This window comes from Watersipora subatra, chromosome 10 (genome assembly GCF_963576615.1).
Source record: "Watersipora subatra chromosome 10, tzWatSuba1.1, whole genome shotgun sequence".
Classification (NCBI taxonomy): domain Eukaryota; kingdom Metazoa; phylum Bryozoa; class Gymnolaemata; order Cheilostomatida; family Watersiporidae; genus Watersipora; species Watersipora subatra.
In genome coordinates this window covers 50,281,990-50,292,782 of record NC_088717.1, presented here as the reverse complement: position 1 = coordinate 50,292,782, position 10,793 = coordinate 50,281,990, and the positions used below count along the sequence as shown (strand labels likewise).

The 10,793-nt window shown below is 36.1% G+C and overlaps 1 protein-coding gene across 2 annotated transcripts in view; it reads left to right on the top strand.

Annotated features, from left to right (window-relative positions):
* Window positions 1–5,849: 5,849 nt before the first annotated feature.
* LOC137406530 (LIM and senescent cell antigen-like-containing domain protein 1) overlaps window positions 5,850–10,793 on the top strand; it is a 40,440-nt gene continuing 35,496 nt past the window's right edge. Inside the window, exon 1 of one of the 2 annotated variants that reach the window (XM_068093120.1) lies at window positions 5,850–6,110. The gene's annotated coding sequence lies outside the window, so the exon portion shown is untranslated. The remainder of the gene's footprint in view (window positions 6,111–10,793) is intronic. The other variant, XM_068093121.1, reaches the window with a different exon arrangement.

Here is a 10,793-nt window from a genome sequence, read left to right as displayed (position 1 = left end):
CGCCTAAAAGTGGTTTCCAGTTATATAGATAGCCCTCAAAACCAATATACACAGGAAGTTTTGTTTATCATTAGTTCTAATTATATAGATAGCTCTCATCATTATTTTTGTGCAGATTGTCATATAATGTTGATCCAAAGAAATAAATGAATCAGATAACTAACAATTTTTTTTTAATAAATGCAAGTACAGTGCGAACCCCCGGGTTACGCTGTTATACGATTTTTTTGCTTCATGATGTGAAACACAATGTTTTTCTGTAACCGCCAAAATTTCTCTCAAAATTAAAATTTGGCAGAAGTGCTGAATACATCAAAATAACAAAGATGCCGCGATAGGCTATTCACCAAAACCCCTCTCACAACGCCTGAAAGAAATACGATACTCACTCTCACACAGTTCAGCGAGATTCGTTACAAGTTATAGTGAAAACTAAACAGGAAACAGATGTTAGACGATGACAAAGATGAAGTTTAGTAAAATACATAATAAAATTTGGCTTAAGTATGAGTTTAGTAAACTAAATTTATTTCAATTAAAGTCAACGTTTATGTCATACATTTGTCTTGAAGGTAAGAACTCCTTACGGTACGTACTGCACATTTTACATTGTCATGTTACATTCTATTGCAGATCATGACCATTAAACACACTAAAGTTATTGTAGATAGCTATACAGTAGATACACCTATAACATTTACTTCCTATAACGTAAATTCCTGATACTGTAAAGAATTTATGTCAAGTTTTTGCTTCATACTACGTAAAAAACTCCATATGGCGCCAAGTGTCAAGTCGAGCGAGTTCTCAAATTCGATTTTGATGGCATCCTATCTCGTCACACTTGTGAGAGAAAAAGCGACGCACGCGTAGCATTATATGTATTGTATATACAACTTCGGTGATATTTTAGTTCACCGTGATACTCGTCAGATCTGGGGTGAAAACAGAATAGGTTAGCTGCGTGATTGTTCATAAATACATACTTGAACGCAATCTATTGGGGCTGGTGTTACAGCGTCGGTCTACCAATCTGAATGTCACGATTTGGAGTATGGTCGAAAGTTACTTTTTATCCTAACCTTGACCCCTGAATACATATAAATGACGAACAGGCAGTACAGCTCTTTTTTATAAAACTATTTTTTTGTATTGCTTTATTATAAACGTATTAAATATTTGCGATTAGTTTTACTTTGCAGAAAAATAACGAAATCATTGTAAATAAACGTCGATGATGGTCCCATCAACTCATTGGAAATTACTGCAATCGTGGTCTACAAAACCAGTGCCATTGATCAAAAAGAAGAGAAAAGTTGCAATTGTGAAATATTGCATGGACAGGTGTAAATGACATACACCTGTCCATGCAAATGATGCGAGTAAATTGACATACAAGCTCAGTACTAGAACGCACCAAGGTCGTATGTCGAGGTATGATTGTACAGTGCACCCTTGGGATACAATTTTAAATCTGTTCCAAGGTTGGCTAGTTGTGAAATATTGCATGGAGAGGTGTATGGAGAACTTCAACCACTTTTGGGTCTTTACGAGCAAGTTCGACCAAGAAGACCAGCTTTCCTGCTGGTGTAGAGTGAGCAAAAAAAACAAGCCAACTTGGTGCGATGTAGAAGATAGCCTAGTTGATCACTTATAGAGGATGATGCTTGCTGGTGCGTTCTAAATGTTGGTGCAATGCAGACAATTGCTAGCTAATGCTTATAAAATATACAGAGAAGGTTGTAGCTTGTCTTGTATGGAATGTGCACAAGAATTATTTTAATGAATAATGGCTTTTTTGTTTGTGATAATGGCTGCAATTGTCGATTAGTCGCAGCCATATACCTTGGCAATATTAACAACATGGGCGCCTTCTTCGCGTTTATTCATGATCTTTAGCTTTGTTGTCATGGAAATCATTTTTTCCTTCTTCCTTTTAAAGTTTTTATTGATCTCAAATTCCGTAACTAACGAATTAATATGTATGTACATATACTGTATATATATATTTGTATCATATATACCTTCAATGAATGAAAGTTTGTAGTAAATATGATTACATTGTATACCGCTAGAAATGAATATTTGCTCTGGCTTACATACTTTTCACAAAATTTCCTATGATAAATGCTGAGCTGAGAGGAACCGGTCCTTACATCTCTTTTAGGTGCAGTGAAAATGTTTACAGCGAACAGCATTTCGATGTCTTAATTATTTCGACACATAATAAGCACACAGACTGCCAAATTTGAACTACCGCGAAAGTCGTAGAATTCGGATGGTGAAATAAGCATCGCATGGTGAGGTAGAAAAATCATCAGGTTCCACTTCGTAAAGCGAAGAAATCTTATACCAGGGTAATCATATCCCGAAGGTGCACTGGATTTATTTTTTTTATATTTTTTATTTATTTTCTGCTTAGCGATAAAACACCAAATGTGTTCTTCATCATTCATTACTAGTTGACAATGAGTAAAAGTAAAGCAACCTAAAAAACTGCTAAAATAATCATATATATGCAATATCCTGTATAAAATATACCTGATGGTATAAATAAGTGAATATAAACTCTTGTTATATGTGGTATTTAAAGGTCGACTTGCAAAAAAATTCACATTCAGTTATTTGTTATCAAAAGATTCACCACGTCTTACTCAGATGTGTTGTAGGTGCAAAATATGTGGGAAGGTGTTTACAAACTCTCACAGGCTCAAAAACGAACAGTTAATCGCAGCCTTCATGAAAACGCCGTAGATTGGAATCCCTTTCCAAAACGGCTCAAATGATATGTAGTTAAACACGATGGCTTCTGTTTACACTTCATGCAATCTCATTCGTCGAAATATTTTTACAAATATACTTCACACATTAAATAAAACCATGTCTATTGTCCTTACACGTCTATTTCATCATCATTGTAATGCTGTCATTTTGAGCACTGACATCTAAAAACCTACTGTAAAAATTGGTTTAATTTTTAAAATGGTTTAAACCTACTGGTTTAATTTTTTAACCTTAGCTCGAAGGAGTGCATATCATCCTCTGATGAACGTGAGGAGCCTGCTGGTTACCTGTGATAGTCGAAAAATGATGCAGAAATTGTTCGCGCTGTTCGGCAAGAAGTTTGGGTCACATGATCAGATTACAAATAGATGATTAGACCAGGGTGAAACAGAACTGTAAAGTAGCGAGCGTCTATATTTGATTATTTGATTATATATGTATATGTTTGTCATAAACTAGTGCTATGAGACGTTTTATATTGAGCCTTTTATTGGCCTTGAATTTTACTTGATAACATCACGTGTCAAAACAATAATCACAATGTCTGAGTACGTCATCGAAATAAAGAGATTCCAACTTACAGTGTTTTCATGATGGCTGCGATTAACTGTTCGTTTTTGAGCTTTTAAGAGCTCGTAATCACATTACCACATTCTTTGTACCAACATCACAGCAGAGTAAGACATGTGAACCTTTTGATACCAAATAACTGTAATGTAAAATTTGTTGCGAGTAAACCTTTAAGGAGCTTACTCACTTGAATTCCACAAAAACACAATATATTAATGACTTCTACATTTTCACTTTATTCCAGACTGCTATTTATGGTTGAATGGTCAAAGGCAATGCGCCTTGTTTGTTATGGTCATCAAGAGTGGACAGTTTAATTTATAGGACTTGACCCAGATCTCTGATGTATAATGTAGCAATAAAATATTCTTTATTCTCACAAACCCAAAACCTAATACATAAGTAGCAAAATTCTAGGATAAAGTAAAAATAACAAGTGGTAGAAGCTAAGTGATATAAAATATATACCCTTTTGCTGAACAGCTGTATTTACTTTCAAGCTCAGTCTTGTACGCCTATAAAGCTTACAATGACAAAAGAGGAATCAATGTCAATGAATCCATGGAAAATAAAACGTTTCAAATTACCTATTTCTACCAATTTTGAGATTGGTAGAGGTCGCAGTATATGCTTAAAGTTGAATATAATTTACCTGAAATCACCCGAACAACGGCCTTTTTTCCCTAATTGTTGATTAATATTTTGCCATTCCTAATATAAAACAGTCTTTTATCGTTGTCACATTGTTTGGCTTGGCTAATAAGAAGGGACAGCAATCAAAGCTGTGCAGTGTAGTTTTCATACTCAAATCTAAAATCAAATATGAGCCACTTCACAATGGCGACTATTAATAGCACGAATGCTTGTGAATGGCAACTGACTGATCATAGCGGTGACAATATTGGGCAACTACATTTATTTGACAGCAAAATAAAACTAAAAGATCAGTAAAATAACCACTATTGTTCATAATATTTGTAAATTTACAAAGGGCTTTATTCAGCATATATTTCTTTGTTCTGGTGCCATGTTCGGGTTCATCCTAACGGAGCTCGATCATTAAACCCGCCAATATAATGGCCGTAACCTACCCTGTAGAGATTGTAAATCATTGCTTCATATAACCCTCTTCAAATTGAGTGAAATTATTTTGTGCCAAAATATTTTCAACTCATTGTAGAATATTTTTTAACTCATCCGTCTTCCATACACAGCAAATGAATAGCTATACAATTATTGTTACATCAGTATGTTTTACCACAAATAATAGTTGTGGAGACCAACTATCTAGAATATTCCGAACAAAAAACAATATTTTTCTTGTTTATTAAGAAAAACGAGCTGTCTACGTTTTCTAGGCGGTAGCTGGCTCCATATATAGTAGCGTAGGGAGCCTCCACAATAAATAAATTCATATTTTGTACAAATAACCGTTAGTACAATCGATCAATTCAAATCCAATTGCTAAATCAAAAGTTGAATGTTTCACATATCGTGTAGACCTATAGGCCTACGATGTTTAATCTATTCTACTCAGGCCTGCCAACCCAAAAGTGGGGCAATGCGTGAGATTTGGTTTTGGGGCAATTGATGTATCAATGATAGTATATATAAAATTGTAGAAATTGGGGCAAAAATCTCACGCATTTTCATTTTTTCTTTTGGGTGATTGCGTGAGTCTCACGCCCAATGCGTGAGAGTTGATAGGTAGGATTCTACTTCATCCATTACGTACTTGCTTCGCATACACGGTTGCGTTGCTTTTCACTACGTACACTCCAACATGTACTATTTTTTCTTTATTAGTGAAGCCGCTAGAATTCAAACTATAATGCTAACTCCAATGAACATTACTGTACGTACATACAAACAACAATTCTTAAAAATGGCGATACTTAAAATGATATACTTACACGTACAGGCATACCTGCCAACTCTCACGCATTGGGCGTGAGACTCACGCAATCACCCAAAAAAAAAACGAAAATGCGTGAGATTTTTGCCCCAATTTCCACAATTTCATATATACTATCATTGATATATCAATTGCCCCAAAACCAAATCTCACGCATTGCCCCACTCTTGGGTTGGCAGGTCTTCGTACAGGTATGCCTACATTGATGCTTGTTTACTGCACATCGGATAATTTAATGAGTTAGAATAAGTGAACCGTGTAATAACGTACATGCAAACAACAATTCTCAAAATGGCAGTTACTTTCGATATACATGTACATATGCCTAAACATACAGGCGTGTAATTTTTTCTTTACCCGCGCGTCGTATGGTTTTTTGACTACAATAAGTGGACCGACTAAATAAACTAGTCGTGTTTTAAGAACTGCTGGGGCCGCTACCTTAGTAAAACAGCGTCATCGCCTTCGACCTACGCTATAGCCTAAGAGTGAGGGAGGATGAGCTACACCTACAGACCAAATACGTTCATTAATTGAGTCTGTATACGGATCTATAAAGATAAATGATAAAGAGGCGACACTAGCTTAGCCGAGATCCAAAACATAAAAGGATTTAACGGGTCTCCCATTTATACCGAGCGTTTGTAAATCTAATCGAAGCCTCAGAGTATATCGGTAAAACAATGTACTTCCGGAGGAATATCACTTCGCTTTTATTTAGGTAATTTTCTGTCATCACAAATTTTGCTGCAACGATTTTCGACAACGAATGACAACACAAGGTTATATGAATATGTTTTGTAATTAAAAGTGTCTGACGACAAAATAGCTTGAACAGCAGGTAATAGATGAATTTGGGGCAACCCGAAAAATGTTGCATCTTACAACCACTAGCTACGACACCATTTAGCCATCGCAAAGGGCTGTATTATTATTGTTTTGATTAATATGATGCGAATAACTACAACACGTCTACAACAATATATCAGTGGCCTAATCATACTTGGGGATCTGTCTTCCTGCTTGTAGTGCGTATGCAGGATGTATTGTCTCTTTAAATTCACGTATATTTTGTATACGTAATGAAGCTTTTTTTGTGAATTAGGGTTCACAACCATTAGTCTTTTTCAGAGTGTTTGTGGTCCACTTTTAAATCATTTCACTACTCCATCATCACATTTCGAAACATGTTCTTCCCATAAATCTAGGCTGTCAAACAATACAACGATAAGCGTAACAGACAATTGCAATGCAGAATATAGGCTTTATAGTTATTGCTCTGATGTGACACGCCAAATTTTCTACTTTCTGATCAGAGATGGTGAACAGTAGGCCTAAAGTTAATGCAAAAAAAGCTGACAAATTGGTTTTAGCATAAACACTCCTTTTGCCTGATTTGTTGTTGCAAAATGTTAGTTGCAGAGTACTTGAATTAAAATACAATAGTTTGGTTGGTCACATCTTCAAATATCTGAGTAGCCAAAAGATATGTTATAAGTTAATTAATAGCAGGTCACTCTTGATTAAACCGACTATTCCAATTTTGATGAAATGGTAAATGTTGTCTTCATTGCCAAAATATGCCAACTTCTGTGGGCTCAGTGCTTCGACAAGCTGCAGTGCTACTGCGCATGTGGGCCTATTCATACCTTTATATGCTACTGTTAGGCCTTCATTTATTTTTCATTCACCATAAAACCTTTATAAACGCCATTGCATTCTATTTTTCAACACTTCTTTGATGATGGCGTTTAATTAGAGGTGCTGATCAATAAAAGGGTGACGTTCAATTTTTCAATCAGCTGCATAGGCGTTTGGGAAGTTAAATTTCATGTAACAAGCAACAAACGATAACGTAACATCCAGCATAAAATTCTAACCAAAAAATAATTTACCAAATAACGAATGATAAAATTATAACTAACATACAATTATAATACGAGAAATATGATACAAGACATATAATACAAAATAACATGGTGATTACTGGTAAGTAATAAAAATGTTTACTGTAGAAAATCAAGTGATACATTGCTGTTGCAACAGTCCTCGTCATTCTCTAGAACTCATCAGCTCATCAGCATCGAATATGTACATGTAGTTGAATGTCATTTTTATTGGCAATATGCCAGCATTAGCTCGCGCTTGCTGAAGATATTCTGGTCCAGTCTTAATCAGGCCGTCTGCCCTGAGACGATGAATTTCATTATCCTCAGAGCCGTCTAGAACATTGGTCAGCCCACATCCCTTCACAATTAGCATCTGTTGATTTGTGCCTGCTCCACGTGTCTGCCAAAGTTTATATGTACGTTCTTGTTGTGCTCTGAGGAAATTCAACACACAACTATGTGGTAGGAGCGTCAAAGCCTCAATGTAGTAGGCTCAATCGAGTAGTAAACAGGATCTAGGTGTATTTATTCACGTGTTTGATACGTGATCAGTGCATTTAATATTAGCCCACAATACTCAAAGTAGAAATCATGCTAGTCTTTTAGTACAATATGCCTAATTAGGTACCTTTGATTACTAATTAGTGTGATGAATGTCAAAGTGTTGTTCAAATGTAGGTCACCTTCAAATTTTAGTGGTTTTCAAATAAAGAGTGGCGCTCTATTTTCAACCCCTTTCCTATAGTGGCGTTCAAATAGAGGTAGCCTTCAAAAAAGGTGACATTCAAATACAGGTTTCATGGTATTCAATATTGTAACTTATTTTTTGATAAACGTTGTATTTTTTTACTAATTGATGAAATGAAACACACACATGCAACTACACAGTTACGAAAAATTGAATTGAGCGTCTTCAGTTTGATAGTGTTTCATGACTTTCATGTGGCTTATAAAATAACCAGAAGGTTTAAAAACCACCAATCTATAATATAATTACATTAAAATTGTATTTATTACATTTTACTTATTGAATTATTTATAACAAATCTGTAAACAATACATTTAAATCTGTAAAAAAATTTTGGAAGATGGTGGTGCCATTTTGTTGTGGAGCGTTTCAACCCATCACTCTATCCACAAAGCACATTTCTATTTGGTATTCTGATTTGGAAAACTTTGTTTAATCGTAAATAAAATGTTATAAGGTTCGTTGTGACATTATTTGAAGCGTTTAGACGTCCTGGTTTCAGAGTTCTTTTGTATTTTAATTAAACCATTGTAAAAGAGATCTCACAATTTAGTTGGCCGTAGAATGAATCAGCATTTGGGAGACTGGTGTTTGTTCATAGCTTTTGCCAGCATTACAGACATAAAAGTTGCTAAGTTTAATATGACGCTATCTAGTAGTTGTATTCACACCAGACTTAATCGATATAAATATCAAAGTTTGTCATTCATGTGCCCAGCTCTGGCGACTAAATTCTAGGAATGAACAATGCGCTTTGTACTGGATTTGAACTGACAAATGTTGCAACCGCAAGTTTGTAAACACGCACAAGGCTAAGCCGTTCTTATCATTCCAATTTCTCGTACCATATACGTACTTTGTATTCTTTTCGTGATCACACACGCTAAATGTGCACTTTTTATAAATTACTATTATATTTTTGCTACCTTTACCTGTTTTTAAATATGTAAGTTTCTAATGTGCCGTTTCAATTTCAAAAATGCCGTAACATTCACTATTTCCAGCTTTTCCTAAGATTCAGTTGCTATCCGGAAAATGCCGAGCATTCAGCTGGTCATGACTAAAGTAGCCTAATTATAGATGTTCATAAGGTGGCATGATATTTGGCCTGATGTTCTTCATTTCTTAAAGCTTGTTCAGCACTGTAGCAAAGTACCTATGCACTGCAGGTGAAATAATGGCATTTAGTCTCATATCTATTCTAATCATTGTTTCATTTGTGGCTGTGCACATGCTACTTTTTGTATATCATCATTAAACTCTGTCATATTTCATTGTACTGGCTCAAATTATCATTGTTGTTCCTAATAATACTTGCAGAAAAATGTATTAAATCATATGGTACATTGTAATGTGGGCTCTAACAGTTGTGCTATCTAAATCAATGGAAACCCACTGATCTACATACTATAGTTAAATGGTACTGGCTGTTGTTTATATCTACAATGAAGATGAAACTACTTGACTTCTATTCAACTGTGCACAAGCTCTCTTATTGATGATATGAAATAAAATAGCTTCTAAACCATGGGATACAACAGTATAATTTTATATATATATTGGATGTTAATCTCTGACTACCTCTACTACCAATTCTGTGCTCATTTAAAATGATGGCTTCCTTATAAGTTTTATCATATATACGATAAAGCTGACCGATGCCAGTCGATATTGGTGGATGCTGGCTAATACGGCAGATATTAGGTAGTCCAAGATATGAGTCGTAGCACTTACTGAAAAATAATTAATAAATAGGAAGCCCAATTAAACACTAAAATATGACTAGTTAAAATCCTGGAAAGTAGTGATAAAGTTTTGCCAAACCAAAATTAGCGTTAGATACATAAATAGGTTTCTAAAAAAGCCGGGCACTATAATACATACAGTGGTGTGCATAAACTTGGAATCACATTGTTCTGTTCACTCTATATCGAATGGATCTTCCATTTGCTTTCTACTTTCTCGCCAATTATGATGCCATGCCAGATATTATATATCAATCTGATCAGCAGAAGATGTGGTTGTTCTCAGAAGGCAGTCTACATAGCAATCAAGACTTGGACCTCCAATGGCAGTCTTAAACCCACCTACTCTGCTGGACGACCCAAGAAGACGACTATCCGTGAAGATCGGTACCTGGTACGAAGATTCCTCGCTGACAGACATCTGAACAGTACTCAACTTTGTAAGGAGATCAAGGACAACAGAGATATTGAGATTCACCCCAGTACAGTGCGAAGAAGACTGCTTGCAAATGGTTTGAAAGGCTGCAAGGCAAGGCGCAAGGCCTTAGTTTCTGAGAAACAGCGAAAGCGTCGTCTAGAGTGGGCTAAAGATAAACGGTTCTGGACAACAGCCCAATGGCAAAGGGTCTTGTTCAGTGATGAGTCAACATTTACCATCCAAAACCACTCTGGAAATTTTTATGTGAGGAGACGACCTGGAGAGGAGTACAGCCCGGCTTGTACGCTACCAACCATCAAGCACCCTACTGGAGTCATGGTATGGGGTTGCATGACAGCTTTTGGTGTGGGAAGACTCTCCATTTGTGAAGGCATGATGAATGGAGACAAATACATCAAGACCATGGAAGATGTCATGCTTCCAAGTGCTCGGAGCCTGTTCACCAGCAACGACCAACCCTGGTACTACCAGGATGACAATGCACCCTGCCACTGTGCCAAGAGAGTCAAGGAGTGGATGACCAGAAGAAATGTGAGGGTAATAGACTGGCCAGCACAAAGCCCTGACCTGAATACCATTGAAAATCTTTGGCAGCGTATTGGTGTGATAGTCAGCAAAGATAAACCAAAGACAAAACGGGAGCTCATAGAGAAGATTATTCATGCTTGGCATCACATCATCACTCCTGAAGAGCTCAGAAAGT